Genomic DNA, 16,940 nt, shown 5'->3' with positions numbered 1-16,940 from the left:
AACAACAACATTGTAGAGTATAAGAAATCTAGCTTGTGTTAAATTTACTTCCAACCCAAACACAAGCACATTTAAATTTGAAATAAATCTAACACATGTTTTATTTTCTTCGATCACAAACACAAGAACATAACAACATTGTAGTACCAAATAGGTCTAATGTGTGTTAGATTAACAACATTACAATATAAAATAAAATATAACATGTGTTAGATTTCCTTTTAGCACAAACTCCAGCACATAGAAACATTATAGAGTGAGAAATCTAACAAGTACTAGATTTATGTGTACCACAAATACATAGACATTGCCAACAACAACATTGTAGAGTATAAGAAATCTAGCTTGTGTTAAAAAAAAATTCAACACAAACACAAGCATATTCAAATTTGAAATAAATCTAACACATGCTATATTTCCTTCTAGCACAAACACAAGAACATAACAACATTTTAGGACTAAATAAGTCTAATGTGTTCTAGATTAAGAACATTGCAATGTAAAAGAAAATCTAACATGTGTTAGATTTCCTTTTAGCACAAACTCAAGCACATAGAAACATTGTAGAGTGAAAAATCTAACAAGTTATGATGGATTTCTCACACAAAACAATCTCATACTCACCTCCATATCCCTCCACATGCTCCTCCCCATCTAGGAGACGCATATACATGTTTATAAACCACATCAAGTAAATTGTCTCTCTCACTCATGTGGAATCCTGGGTCTTTGTAATATTTCCCAAACTATGCAAATAGAACAAACTCTTAAGATGGATATAAAGGAAAAGCTTGTACATTGAGAAATTTGATCCCTTTGTAGGCTATCTAAATCTAGAGTTAAGATGAATCTAAAATGGTTTAATGATTAATAATTATAATTCTTATTTTATTTTATTTTCTTTTATATTTATATAATTTAACTAAATTAACAAGTTTAAATAACATTACATAACCTTAGAACATCTCATTCACTTTGGGCTAAAGTCTCCCATGTAATCATTCATGTTGGACTAAAGTCTCTCCATGCAATTATTTAAATCTATAGATATTTATTTTTATCTTAATCAATAATATTTAATATAAAGTAGAAAACATAAACTTGGAAAAGCCCATAAATATTATAAATATCAAGTGAATTACAATGAAATTTGAACCATTTAAAATTATAATTTTATATTTTTATTTTGGAAAATTTCAAACCATAAAATTGATAATAATAAAAATTTTATTAAATATATGGTTATTTTATTTAATTTTATAAATATTATATACAATAATACATGAAAAATGTAATATAATTTCAAAAATTGTAATTTATAATTTTAAAATTACTAATAAAAAAATATTAACATGCCAAATTCTTTATTATTATTAAAATTTGTAGATATTTATTTTCATTTTAATGGATAATATTTAATATATAATGGAAAGTATAAATTTGGAAAGGGCTACCCATATTATAAATATTAAGTGCATTATAATGTAATTTGAACCATTTAAATTTATGATTTTATATTTTTAATTTAAAAATAAAATTTAAAACATATAATTAATTAAATTTATGATTTTACATTTCTAATTAAAAAAATTTCAAAACATAGAATTGAAAACATATTGAAAAGAGGGTCCTCTGCATGGAGCTGGTAGAAATGTTCACTGCAAATGAGATAAGGTGTCATTGAAATCACATTATACACTTGTCTGATTCATCACTGTAATGAGCCAAGGTATACGAATTTTAGGGATACCCAAAGAGCAGCCAGTAGCTAAAATTCTTTATGCCAACACTATGGAACTAGAGGGAATGGATTCAATGGAGATCAAGACCTTGCTTTGTGCTTTGCTAAGTGGAAGAGGTCCCTATAAATTAAAATTTTCCTGGAGATAGGGACAAGCAACTAATAACAAGCAAAAGCACTAACAATGTATCAAGGAGTCAAGTTCCTCAAGGGCATTGTGCAAATGGATGTAGTTATTGTTGAGGACTCCAACATAATCACAAGATTAATTTAAGGGAAATACCATTGTACTATGAGGAGCATACAAGAGTATGCTTATGTATTACTACTATATTCAATGCTAACCTTAAAATTCATGAATGGTATATGTTGAACCAGTGTTATGATTTATTATCTATGTTGTTTATAATCAAAGTAATAATGAGAACCAACACCTTGCAAAAAAAGAACAATTATCATGAAGTATATGGAAAGTGAACCAAATGGTAGCATACCCTCCTAGTGGAATTATGTCTTTCATAGTTGAATATTACCTTGTTATTGAGTCACAAGTGTAATCACTCAATGAAATGTTGTAAACATACCATTGTCATTTTGGAACTAGATTGGTAAGCCTGATAATAAATGTTATGTTAATTTATAAATAAGATTAAATACTTGTTGAGTAGCAATGACATGGTACACTAATTAGAACCAGTGTAGATCCATCTTAATTCTGAATTTATTAAATGCTAAGAGGGATCAAATTTTTTGGCATGCAAACATTTCTTCAGGTTTTGCACTAAAAAAAGAGGTTTTCGCTTCAAAAAATTTGACCTCTCTCAATAATTGATAAATGATTTAGGCTAATATATCAAATGATTTAAATAGCTGAAATTCACATTGTATTAATATAAAAAGTTATTAAATCATTTATAATTCAACTTTATATTTCTTTTAATTTAAAATATATTGATAAATTATACTTGTTAAATAATTGATAATTAAATATATCATTTATATTATATTTTAAATCTATTTTTTCTAGATTTAATGATAATTTTGTCTCACTTATATTAATTTCATTATTTTTATTAAATATTAAAATTTTATTATTTTTAAAAAAATTTACTAAAATCACTATTGAAATTTCAAAATTTTAAAGATATTAACATTTATACACAATTCAATTAAAAGGCTCAAACTTACATAACTTAGAAGGCTCTCTTATATATAATTTATTTAGTTAAAATGCATTTAATTTAAACAATTTGTTAAACTATCTATCATTAATACCAATCTAGATCCATTTTAACTCTTTATCTACTAAAAAGAGATTTAAATCCCATGGACAATACCATGGGTTCTCATAAACTCAGAGCTCAAAAACTAACTTGACCAAGTCAAATTTACCATAACTACCCAATAAAAATTAATTAAAAAAATAATAACTTTTTATTTTAATATAGGGTTATTTTTATTTTTATTTCAAATTTACCTTAACTACCCAACAAAAATTGATAAAATAAATAATAACTTATAATTTTTATTTTAATAATGTTATTTTTATTTTATTTTAAGTAACCAAAATTATAATATAATATATCAAACATTTCACCCAAAAATAATGAAAAAAAATGTAATTAAATTAATTACATTTTACACCATTAATATTATTAAACATTTACCTAATCCATTAATATTATTAAACATTGACCTAATTACATTGTACACCATTAATATTATTAAACATTTACCTAATTACATTATACACCATTGAACATTTGAAAAAAACTAAGGAGAAAGAAGAGTATCAACATGAACATTAAAGACCAACACCAACTTTGAAAGAATTTCTTCGCTATCAAGAGCCAACTCTAAATAAAGCCACTCCAGATTTAGTGACATATGTACAAGTGTGTCATAGCTTTTATTACTCTGCCATATAGTGCATACATCTCGCTCAATGTTGGGAATTGATATGTAATTTGCAACCACCTTGTCTCTTTCATGATAAGCTCCAGTGCAAATATTGTCACAATAGTACAATTTCAGGGACAGGAAAATATTAAAAGACTCGTTGTAGTAAACAAAAAAAAAAAAAAATCTAAGTTATTTTATACTGGTTATTTTTATTTTAATTAGATTTCGAAACTATTTTAAAATTTGACGAAAAAAATGTTAAATAATTGACATCGTTTTTATCAATCAAATTCAAAAATATTCTATATGCAAAAAAATGTACAATCACATTAAATTCAACTACTGTAAATACTTTGCAAGAGAAGTTTCGTTATATGTTTAAACACTTATATTGGACTTTGACGGAAGAAACGAGAACATAAGGAGTCAAGACACGTTCTATGGTGGATGTGCAATAACCATCAAAGTTGGCATCCTTTTCATTGTGCAATTTGTTTATCGAAAATCTAAGTAAGATGTTGTAGAGCTTGATATCCACTGTTTAGGCATTGAACCATACCGCTTTCTATTTGATTTCTATTGTTGATTTTTTTAATAAACAGTTAGTTAATACAACATTAACTACTCGAACAAAAATAAGGAGTGGTGAGATTTTTTTTATCAAATGAGTGAAAAAAGTACCTAGCCTCTTTCTTGTTATTATCCCTGCCCACTGCTAGGCATGCTAGGTATATAGCAATCGATAAATTGCTGAAAGCTTATTATTTTCTTTAGATTTTTTTCATATGGGTTGATTTAAGCCAATGTTTTCTAGAAATTTTTATTTTAAATTATTTTAATTTTATTTTAAATTTTTTTTATTGGACAAGCAGTCAACTCAACTGATATTTGGAAAAAGCAGTCACACTTCAAATCAATGGTTAAAAGTGTGTCACCTGATCCAACAGAGCAGAGCAAAACTTCAAAGCAGTTAAAAGTGTTGACGATTGTTGATCCATACCCTTAAAAACTGATATCCATTGCCATGCATTGATAACATAATAGATAAACTTCAAGGAACTAAAAAATTTGGTAAGATTAATTCAAATTCACTTGTAAATAACGTGATTAGGGAAATTAGTTGTACAACAAATAACCAAGGAGATCTGCCTCATTGTATGCAATGGCCCCATTTGATATAAATATCATATTTTACATCTCCCATGCATTGTGTATTTGGTCTTTCATATTGACAAACAATACCAAGAAGAAAGAGAAGAACAAAAGATCATCCTAAATCGGTTAAAAACAATTATTGGTATGTTAACAAAAATGATGACCCATCGAATGACAAAGAAAGAGAAATGCTCAGTAAATTTCAAGAAAGAAGGAAATTCTCATCAAGAGGATACTAAGGTTAAACAGCCTGAAACCTTCTGAATTTGAGGACTTCCTCGTTATCTTCCACCATGCTTTAAGGTGAGACAGCTATATGCAATCTTTGAAGCAGCAAAGGAGACCCTCGATAGTATCATGGGAGACATTCAAAATGCTGTTGAAGGATCAGTTCTACGATATTGGATATCAAGAAGATCCATTTAATTGTGATATTTTCACAAACACAAGAAAAATTGTTCAAGACTACACCACTGAATATAAGAAATCAGCAAGCTTGCTAAATCTCAAAGTAGAAATTCCTCAAACGTTGATAAAAAATTGAGAACTACATGGCTACAACAGAAAGGAATTTACCCCATTTGAAGTAAAGAACCTTAATGATGCTGGTAAGAAGGCTCTATTTATTGAGTACAAGAACAGAAAACCAGCAGTGGGGAAATGGAAAACCAAGGAAAGGTACCTAACATCAAAAATCTCCTAAGCAAACGAACAGAAATAGGACTTTCACCACTGCTCAGTGACTCAAAAGACAACACCAGGAATCACTGCAATCATTGCAGTGTTGATTTATGGGCACACTGAGAAATAATGCTGGAAATTACATCTGAATTATATCCTACAATTTGGAAGAAAACATCTACGAGAATGTTGAGTGACAAAACTGGAAAGTTTCCAGAAGAGAAGAATATAGCTTATATGAGTGCAGACCACCAACTAAAGAGGACACATTATTTAATCCATTGTCACATATTTAAAGGCATATGTCCATCTGCGTGCAATTTTGACTGGTCTAGCAGGGTATAACTCATGAGGTACTCACCGATGAAGCTTGATATGCATTATCCAAAACAAGCAGCAAACTTCACTTTTCCAGCAAACAATTAGTAAAATTTTCATTTTCCAATCTTCTTAGGCAAAGGATCGATTCAGCAACCCCCAAAACCCTCAGCACACTCTGTTTAAAAAAATAGCAATTAGTTTTGGGCTGGGACTATAATCCCTCATCAAATTTTCGACCGCAAGTCCACTGGAGGGGCATCAGATAAAAAGGTGTGTTTTGCTTAATTTTTGTGAAATGCGCTCACCAATCAGGTTCCAACCCACAAGTGCTCACAGAGATGACTTAATAATGGCAAGTTTAAGTTGTCAGCAGAGAGTCAGACTCGTGACCTAGTTAACTAAGGTCAGCAGCAGAGCCCAGCTGGGTTTCACCCAGGAGAACCCTGAAAACTCTGTTTTTTTCAACAGAGCTGGTTGGTAACATAGCAATAAAGAAGATTAAGAGCTCAAGCCCAACCCTATGTTCTTATTAAGATCTACGACCTCGTTCTAATCAAAAAAATGGGAGCTAATGTTAAAAAGAGAAGCCCAGCCCATGTTCTCCTTAAGGCCTGCGACCCCACTCAACTCAAAAAATGGGGAGATTCCGTATAAAAAAAAGGCCCACGACTATGTTCTTAAGGCCTGGGGCTGCCCACCTCTCTTCCTCGCAAATAGTTGGCCTCCATCTAGACCTTCTCATGTTTAGACGCCCTCCATCTAGACTTCTAATCTTTAGAGCCTTTTGGGTTCCACCTGTGTCTAACCAAAGGAGGGTGCAACGAAGTAATTTTGGTACTCAGAAATCTCAAGCAGAGAACCGCTTATCCAATTGGCTAGTGAATGTCATTTGCCAAAAAGTACCCTTGGGTTCAATGTGATTGGACTGAGCAACTGATTATATAATATGGGCCCCATTGTCTATGGCACAGATGGGATTGTAGGTCGTGGAAGAGGAAGAGGCCGTGATTTTCGATCAGATGAACAAATGCATGGAGTGCCTGCGGTAGCCTGATTGTCTGATACAGTTAGCCTTAGAACATATGGATGCCTGCTCTTGGAAGCTTAGAATTTTAACGAGTATATGAATTTTGTGTATTCTCACATCTTTGACGAATGAATCGATTTGATTGAGTTAAGCATAAGAGTAGTCAATTCATGCTAGTATTTTCCAATTTCTCTCCCAACAATCTAAGTTTAAATTGATCATGCGGATTCCCCCTGGGATAGGCAGTCTCCTTGGTCGGGCAAGGCCATCAAGGTGACAGTGAGTGGCTTGCCTATTATGCGTCTAGGCTGTCCCATTGAGGTTAGGACTTTTCCTCCTAGGTGATAATTTGAGTGGTAACAGTGAGTTTGGGTGATATTTATGAGTTAAACTTTAAAGAATAAGTCGGGATTGATTCAGATTCAGCTGATTAGACTCTATTTCCTCTTAAAACATAGTCAAACTCGCGACTCCACTTGGACTGCGAAGAGTCTGATAACACTGCCAAGAAGCTTCGTATGGCATATGGCATAAATTGCAGAGCAGTAAAAGCATTAGTGGACTGAAAAGAAAATGTCATACAGATCAACTTGGTTAATAATTTACTCAGTCCATCTATATTTAAGAAGCACATCTATAATAATTGAAAAGCCACTGGCCTTGAAGAAGAGGGGATGGTTGAGGTTCTGTTCCTCCATCTGTTTGAGGACTGCAAGCCAATCTACTCTTTTGGGCTTCATTATTCTCACCCACTTCATGATTAATTCAGATGGATCATCCTCTTCTGATAAACAAATTATATGTTTCATCAAGCCATTGCTCCTTCCAGACAACTTTGGAGGCAGAGCTTCTATGAGCCTTTTTTGCACCTTATCCAATCCATTGTCGTCTACATCAGCCCACCTCAATCCCTTGCCCTTCACTTGCTGGTTGTCTTTATCTCCCCCAACATCAGAATCTGATTCGTCCTCTGCATTTTCAACCTCAACTTCATAATACTTTTCTTCTTCGGTTGTTGCTGTTGCTGTCGTTAATGGGTGTCCGTGGCAACAAGGTCGGAGTGCAGAGAATCGAGAATGTAATATTCTGGGAGGCACGGAAATTGCAAAGCACGTGGAGCATAAACTGCAATGTACAGAACCCTAGAATTGCATTGCACACATAAATCCTAAGATAAGTCAGCTGGCATCAAAATCAGAAAAAGCATAGCACTTGGAGTGCATTAAATTTTGATGTGTGGAACCTTAAATTTGCATTTGTGCACAACATAAATCCTATTCAGCATGGGAAACCTTTCAGGGAAACATCCTATTACATATAACAGAAAGCGCAGCACCTGTAGTAAATTCCAGGGAAGAATAAAGATGACCCTTGCAATTATGTTCAGCTTAAATTACACAGGCACACACAAAAATACAAAATAGTTACATTTTAACCCTCAGTAGATTCAAAGTAGCTTTGTGAATTTGAATGATGAACCTTGGGGTCCACAAAAGAAGTGAGTTAAATTTTGAAGGAAAATAATGCTAGAAACAAGATGTGACCTGATCATGATTTCTATTCTGTTATGATACCATTGTCAGGCCAGTGCTTTAAATTAAATTTAGATGATATGATTGCAGGGTTAAATTTTTCTTTTCTCATTACCATAACACCCCTTATTTTTTGGCCAAGTCAGGGACTGATTTCCCCAATCTGCTGCTAAAATCTATTCATATCAGAACTGCACTTCTGGGTATATGGCTGAGAATTCTCTTATTTTTCCTGGGAGCCCAACTTGGGCCAGCAATAGTAAACTCCCACATTTTTACAGTGAGACTACAGCTCAGCTGACATGGCACTAAAGTTGGTACCAACTTATTATCAGATGCATCTCATGGAAAGTGAGTAATTGGAAAATAAATATGGTACATATGACCATAACCATGTACACAGGATAGTCCTTCCCATTAATATATACACTCCTAAATAAATAAAAGATGAACACTTCTATTTGAATCTGGAAAAATGACTTCTAAATCAAAGTTTTATTGCATCAGATCATTGCTATAGCTAAGAAACAAAATGACAAATTCTTTTATTTGTCAGATCACCACACAATGCAGAGAGCCTGGGCCTATATCCGTAGGCATTATTTTTTCATCGTAAGTAGTATTATGATTTGGAAAGTGCCAAGGGCCACTCTGATTGCAATGAGCAAAATGTTAGGAGACAATGATTTGAAAAGTAACTAGGGTTATCTGAATGATTATGGGCAAAATCTTGAGTAACTGAATTGGGATAATAACAGAATCAGGGTGAAAATGTTGATGTTTAATACATCATGGGAACTCTGGCTTCTGATTACCGCCCTCAAAATCAAAATCTTCTAGAAAGTTTGGCTAACAATTTGTATCAACGTTTTATGGACACAGGGATCCCGATCTGGTTAAAAGAATTAGAGCTGCCATAGCTCTGGAAGTTCGATCTACTGGCATTCAATACACATTTTCTCCATGTGTTGCTGTAAGACTCTGGCATGGAAGTCATGGAACGCACCTAAAGTGTTGAAAAATAGAAGAAATGGAAATGAAGAAAATGACATTTCTGCATTATTTTTTGGCAGAATGTCTGGGAAATGTTTCCCAAAAGTTTCCTAGCTGTATCCTTATTGTGTCAGGATCAGAAACTTTCCTGCATGGAAACAGATGCAAGCTGTTGTATTTTTGTTACATGAGATGTATTTGAGGTTGAAGAAAGCAGAATGTAAGATGGAGCCTTATTTCCCTCTACCATAAGATGTGTGTTGGGGTTACGTGTCAATGAATCGACAGAGTGGTTTATAGAAAGAAATCACACTTCTCAGATTTAGGGAAGAATGCCATTCTGATAACAGCAATATGAATTATGTGTTGATCTGGAAGAACCTTAATCAAAAGTGGGGTAAATTTATATATAATCCAAAAACGGTAGTTCTCTCAAGGATAAGGAATAAGGCAAATTAGATGTTCACATATAGAGAGGATCAATCAGATGAGGTTTCTATGGCATATATATATAGAGAGAGAGAGAGTAACATAAGATGGAAAGAAAATGACATGAAGCAGCAGGCATCATTCTATGGGATAGTAATTTGCAACGAGATAATAATTATATTTGCAGTCATCATTTTGATAGTACACATGGTGTGAAGTGGCAGGTTGAATTGTATAAAAGGGTATTGGAACTGACTGCATACAGAAGCAAGTTTTGGGGTACACATAAGTGAAAACAGTAAACCTGTTGAGATCATCATCGTGGAATGGGATGGTTCCCTAAAGAACTGGAAGCACATGTGGGCTCATGCTGGTTGGCCAAATGACCAACAAATTTAGAGGGATACCATTAACCCATGTAAACAATAAAAGGCAGTTCAAGCATACACAGGAAAATAAAGATGTGGAATGGCCATACGAGATCATCTTAAAATAAACTAACAAATGGAATTTGATAGAAGAAAACCAACTGCAGTAGAGCACAGAAATATTACAGCATGTGAAACTTGTTACTGGAACAAACATGACATGAATATGAAGAGATGAGAAAAACAATCAATTTTGAACATTGTAAGAATAAGTTCAATACCACCGAAAAACAATTGACCAAAAAATACCTTAGAGACTAGTTACCTAATCATAGTTACCTAATCAACAAAAGTAATTTACTGCTTGGTTTGCATCCACCAAGTTGCTTACTGTAAGACTGGATGGAATGTACCCAAGGAATGATGGGATAACTACTCTGTAAGCTATACAGTGAATGAATGCTGAAAGCACACTGAACACAAAGTTATGAAGTGTGTTAGTCTAGAATTGAAAAACGTCGGGTTAATATTGGTTTAGAGTAAATTCCAGAGGCATCTTTCAAATCCATGACAATAAAACATTGGGTTAGTTCATAAAAAAATACACAAACCAAGGACAAGAACCAGTGTGACTATGCAAAGGAAGTATATCCTAAAGGGCAGAAGAAGGTCAGTAAGATGGAAACTTTTCTACTACTCAGATTGGTAGAGGTTTTCAGATAGAACCCTGCTCTGCCCAAGCATCATATCAGATATTCATCTGCATGCACTGCTCCTTAATCGTCATTATGGAAATAGTGGCAGTATCATAATTCTTGTGCCATTGTAAATGTATATGTTTAATTAAAAGGTAGAATAAATGTTGGCTAGAAATATTTGAAACATCAACAGAGCTTTTGAAATTCCAACATTAGGTCTAATAAGGAGATAAAATTTCTTAAGGCATCTTGTTTCTACAGTTTGTATGAGGTCCATGGATGGTAATAAACCAATGGAGGCAGCACTATGTATTATACACTATATCCACAGACAACTTTTGACTTTGTGGGTTTTGATTTAAAATTTCATTAATCTCATTAATAACCATGTCTTGCACAATAAAACAATGATTCTTATTTTCCTTAGGGTATTTTAAGAATTTAGCTTTATTATTAAACATATTTCTTAAAGCTACTGTCTGTCGTTCCTCAGGTCATCAGATACCCACAATATGCGTGTGCTAAGCACTTTGTGGGCGATGGTGGAACAACCCGGGTGTCGATGAGAATAACACTGTCAGCAATTATAAACAATTAGTCAACATCCACATGACCCCCTATTTCGATGCCATTGCCAAAGGAGTCTCCACCGTTATGGTTTCTTACTCTAGTTGGAATGGACAGAAGATGCACGCTAACCGTTTTCTCATTTCTCATGTTCTAAAAAAGCAACTTAGCTAATAGAATTCCCAAATCTATTTTATATCGTATTGCATATTGTAGATTAGTAGATTGATCTGAAATTTAATTTTCATTACTGGTTAAAATCATGTACATACTTTTATGACAAATCAACTTTCCTCAGAAGCATCAGTTAGTTAAAAAACAAATGGAAGCCATTAGAATTCTCTGTATTTCAAATATCGGACTAAATCAGATTTGGGCGTCTTAATGTATTTGAATTCTATTTCCTGTGCTTCAAAAGATTTGTAGGCTTCAGGTTGTGATATATATCAGTATCTAGTGCTTTAAGCAAAGACCGGTTTTCAGTATACCTGGCCTCATTTCTCTGGTTTGAAGCGATGCAATTGGGAGTGGAGTCCCATTAATATTCTATAATTGCACTTCAAATCTAAACTCCTAATGAATTCTGAGTGCAGGCATTGAGGGTGTCTTCAGTCTCATATATCACTGCGTGGTTCATTATATTATTTTCAAATGTTTGTTAGGATCCCCATTCAACTTAATAACAACGAATGTAAACACATAATTTAGGAAATTTTAAGGTGTAAATTTCAGTCTGAAATTAATTTTGTATTTTCTAAAATGATTTGACTAGGATAAAAATATTTTACATTAAAAATCTCCAAATCTTTTTAAAAGCTATATAAAATCCTTAAGAATTCTAATTTTTTTAAAAACTACATGATCAAACATGTTATTATTAGTATTTTAAAAATTAATATCATAAATTTGGAATTAACTTATATCTATGCTAATAGACTTGCCAGCTTGAAGCATTGGCTTCTTTGAAAGCTGAAATTCAAAGCCTTTCACACATTCATATGATTCCTTAACCAGAAAACCAAATCCAGGTATTTGGCAATGTATCTACCATATACTTTTCATTTCAATGGCTTGTTAACATACTTGCTATAGGGGTGCAGAGCGGGGTATATAAAATATAATTGGATCCTGCTATACGGGTGCAGGGTGGGTTATAGAAAATATGATTGGATCTTGATGTGGTTTTCCTATTTCATAACCATAGAAGGCAAAAACTATAAAGACACTTGTATCTGGTTGATGTATAGAAATTGCATCAGATACATGAATTGTCAGCACTGTGTGCATATATTTGCAGGGCAATGATAAAGGCACTCAGTACAGATCTGGCATATATTACTATTCAGCTGATCAGGAAAGAGCTGCACGGGAATCAATGGAAAGGCACCAAAAGCCACTGCATAAAGAGATCGTGATAGAGATCCTGCCAGCGAAGAAGTTTTACAGAGCAGAAGAGTATCATCAACAATACCTGGAAAAGAGATCAACTGGTGCCAAACAATCTGGGGCCAAAGGATGCAATGATCCAATTCGATGTTATGGTTGAATAGTGACTCGATCAAATTAACTAGACTTCTTTCAAAATTAAAGTATTTGTATCTTCTTGTTTAGTTCAGCTAGATATTACAACAGAGTGCTGTATAGGGGAATAGGGGAGTATTATGGTGGTGAAAATTTTGCGTCATGCCTCAGCCATCCATCTTGGATAGTGTCATCCGATTTCAAGCTCTTAAAGATGATTTTGATTTCAAGCTAGTAAAGCTCAGGGCTCAAGTATAACTCTATACTTATCTTTATTTGTAATCCTGCTGTCAAAATAAGTTTAGCTTATCTAGTTAGCTATGTTGTTAAATGTCATTTGAATTTAGTTGAAAGAAACAGAAAGGATGAATTGTTTCTGTTCTCTGCATATTTATTGATATAATTTGATTTCTAAATGTCATTTGAATTTTAGTTGAAAGAAACAGATGAATTGTTTCTGTTCTCTGCATATTTATTGATATAATTTGATTCTCTTCAAAAGAAACTTTATGAACAATGATAGTTAATAGTTCATAACTTTAGGACTATTATCTTCTCTCAGGAAATATGGTTTCTAAGAAAGAGTACAATGTACTTATATTCTACTCTTGTACAGAAGGAATTCCTATTAGACATTGGAAGACTGTTTGTGGGATATGGAGTTAGACTTACTTGTTTTACTGTATGTTTTTTAACTTGATTAAATATGCCATTAGAAGACTGTTTGTGGGATATGGAGTTGGACTGTTTTCATTTTTTGGATGCAAGAATTGACAGTATTTTCTCTTGGCATCATGCCCTTGGGCAGGGACTTGTTACTCGCAACCCATCTTGTTAAAATATCAATCCACAGTCCAAGCGTATTTTACCAAAAAGGGTAAAACATAAACAAAACAAGAGACATGACTGCATGGTGAATAGAACAAGAAATAGGACTCAAGGTTTCTGGCGAATTATAAGCGTAAATCACCTCAGTGACGGCGTACATTACCACTATAAAATTGAGTTTTGGGGATACAAAACCTACTTTACTAGAAATAGGAAACATAAACATAACTAGAAACAAAACAAAACTAGAATCGTGACTATAGAATTTTAACAGATAAGCAACTTGAACCCACCCATCTCCCTGAATATATCATGCACTTAAAGACTGGTGGTGTTGTCGAAGTGTAATCCCAACAGAGGAATGGAAATGATAATAGGAACAAGAACTGAATGGAAAAGAGGTATACTAGTCACGCCTCTACTGACATTGATCTGAACAATGTTGCATGTCATTAAATGGGTATGTAGCACAGGGTAGAGAAGTCCATCGGTCAGGGGTAGACCTAATCTTCCATTCATTTCCCATCGTAGTTTTAACAAAAATTTACTTGGGAATATCGACATCCAACCTAAACCGTTCTATTGAATGACATGCAAGCTATTAGTTATTTCAAAAGTGAAAAACTCTACATAAGTCACCAATAAGGCATTGGTTCACTAGTGAGGTCAGCAGAGTTTAACCCAACCACCAGGCTTCACTATCACTGTTGTCCATGCCACCTAAATGGCATAACAGAAAAGCACCGGGCGATTTTGGTAGAAAAATTACCATCCAGACTTATCACCTAAACCAACGGAAGTCACTCATGGGCAAGTTTCTTGCATTAATTCTTATAATTAAACAATAAAAATAAAATGTAGTTACCTACCTCTTGAGTGGGTTTAGTATCCTCTGGAAACCTCTCCTCTGGCACAGAGCCTCGATCCTGCTTGTCTTAGCTCACATCCATTTCCTCGGCATCTGATTTCATTGCTCCGGAACTCTCGGAACCCTGTGGTACAAGCAAATCTGAGGCCTTTTTTGTCTCTGACATTTATAGGGACGACTGGATCATCACAATCCACCTGTGGCAGAGCATCTAGATGGTGACCTCCTACAGTCTTGGGACATTTTATTTCCTCGTCTTAATCAACGCATTTTTGCTCTCTTTTCTGCTTAATTTCTTCACTGATTTCAGGGTCGGAAAGACACCTATCGCTTCTTTGGCACATAACACATACCTTCGGCTCCATCTTCCTCTGCGGAATCTTGTACATACAGCCTCTTGAGTGCCTCTTGCACTTGTCTAGAAGTATTTTAAAGTTGCAAAGAGTGATGGAGGCTTGGGGATGGGCCATCGCACAAAGAGTGTGGGGGAACCTTGTGCAGATCCCTTCGTAGAATGAAACCACCACGATTGGAGGCACCTAGAATCCAATTTCTTGTATTCAACCAAATGTATCAAATCAAACCTGCGACAACATGGCCGCGACCTTCCTCTTTCTTCCCTGGAAAAACCCTGCAACGTGAGGGAAATGAATAAATTTTGATCTTTGAGAAACATAATGGGATGATATGGCGACCTTCCTCCCTGGAACGCGAGGGAAATGAAAAAATTTTGATATTTGAAAAACCCTGGAACGCGAGGGAAATGAACAAGTTTTGATATTTGAAAAGCAGAAATGCCGTGAAACGTTGAATGGAACTTAAATGAAATGCTTTTGTGTTTTTCAATTGGAATTAAATGAAATGTGTAAGTGTTTCAATTAAATGAAATGTGTAAGTGTTTTTTTTGGCTTAATGGGGAGGTATTGTTTATGGTAAAGAATTCTATGCAAGAAAAATTATTTGAGGGGATTTTAGTTGAATTGAAATTAAATGAAATGTGTAAGTGTTTTTTTTGGTTTAATGGGGAGGTATTGTTTATGGTAAAAATTTCTATGTAGGAAAAATTATTTGAGGGGATTTTGGTTGATTTTTCAATGTAATCATGTTACATTAAAGGTGAATTATGGTGACATAAAAACAAGTTGTGTATGGTCAAAAAGTGCAATGAAGTCGTAATATTATAAGATTAATGATTATTTCTAATAAAATGTTTGGTTTAGTAAGGTTAACTAATCTATGGAGATGCTCCAATATTAGATAAGAATTTGCAGATAGAACAGAAATCAAATGGAAATAAGGAATTTGTCTAGAGAAGATCAGATGGAAGAATCCAAGAGGAATTTCCATGGCGGTCTAACCCTAGGGTTTTTTCTGGTGCGAAGATGGGTTTTCACCTACACTCAGGAGTGATAACAGCGTGAGAGAATGGTCACAACGCTAGCAAACAAGGGTCAATACACCTGGTTTATATTTATCTGCGGCGGTTTGGCAACTTATGGTCTCGCGGGTTTTCTTGGTCAACTAGTAAGGGGATCGAACAGTGGAGGTGAACGTTTTGTTCAGCTGGGCCAATGTCTCTCGGAGGGTCTTTATTTCGCTGGATTTGTCCACAATTTCACTGTCAAACCCTTAGCGTTAGGGTTTTTACTAAATATATTTTCTTTCAATCCTGAGCTTTACCAGGCTTGTTAAGCTGGAGTGGGTATGCAAAGACCAACAAATTATTAGATTTAGTCATAAGTCGTTGTTCCCGGACCCCATCTTGTTCGAGGTATCCAGTGATGTTTTTTCCTATGGGAGGAAGAGGGCAGCCACAACAGGGGGCTAGTAGCAATAATACTCATCGCAGTAATAGCAATCACAATGCGAAGGTGCATTAGTCTTGGGGATTTCATGGACCAGGCAATCGGTCCATCGGGCAGACATCCTCAAATATGGGGAGTGAGTGCATGGCCTAGATAGGGCAAAAACAGGACATTGCTACTAGTCAATGAGTTTCTTGTCACCCCTTTATGTCTTCATAGTCCTTGTCATGGAGCCACAGTAGCTCACAAGACCACTCACTTTTTATGTCCTCTGGTTATTCCTAATAACACTATGGTTCTAGGTTTTCCTTGTTATCATCAATCTTTAGGAGTCTCATAGTTAAAATTTGTATGGCATGGCCCCATCATGGCACACCATATGGTACCTCAACTCCTCTATGAGTTCATGTACGAGAATCCTTTTCTTGTGTCCAAAATAGGCACACATTGACATGATTGTTTTGATTGAGTTGTGATTGTACCTTGTACATAGAAGTGTGTGTG

At 34.2% G+C, this 16,940-nt stretch overlaps 1 pseudogene; it reads left to right on the top strand.

Annotated features, from left to right (window-relative positions):
• The window catches only part of LOC149143875 (peptide methionine sulfoxide reductase A1 pseudogene), a 30,690-nt pseudogene extending 17,730 nt beyond the window's left edge, over positions 1–12,960 (top strand).
• The last annotated feature ends 3,980 nt before the right edge of the window (positions 12,961–16,940 follow it).

The sequence above is a fragment of the Pinus tabuliformis genome, chromosome X, assembly GCF_031772625.1.
Source record: "Pinus tabuliformis cultivar Carrire ecotype Pingquan chromosome X, CPIR1, whole genome shotgun sequence".
Classification (NCBI taxonomy): Eukaryota; Viridiplantae; Streptophyta; class Pinopsida; order Pinales; family Pinaceae; genus Pinus; species Pinus tabuliformis.
The sequence above is the reverse complement of the archived record's forward strand: the minus strand, read 5'-3'. Positions and strand labels throughout refer to the sequence as shown.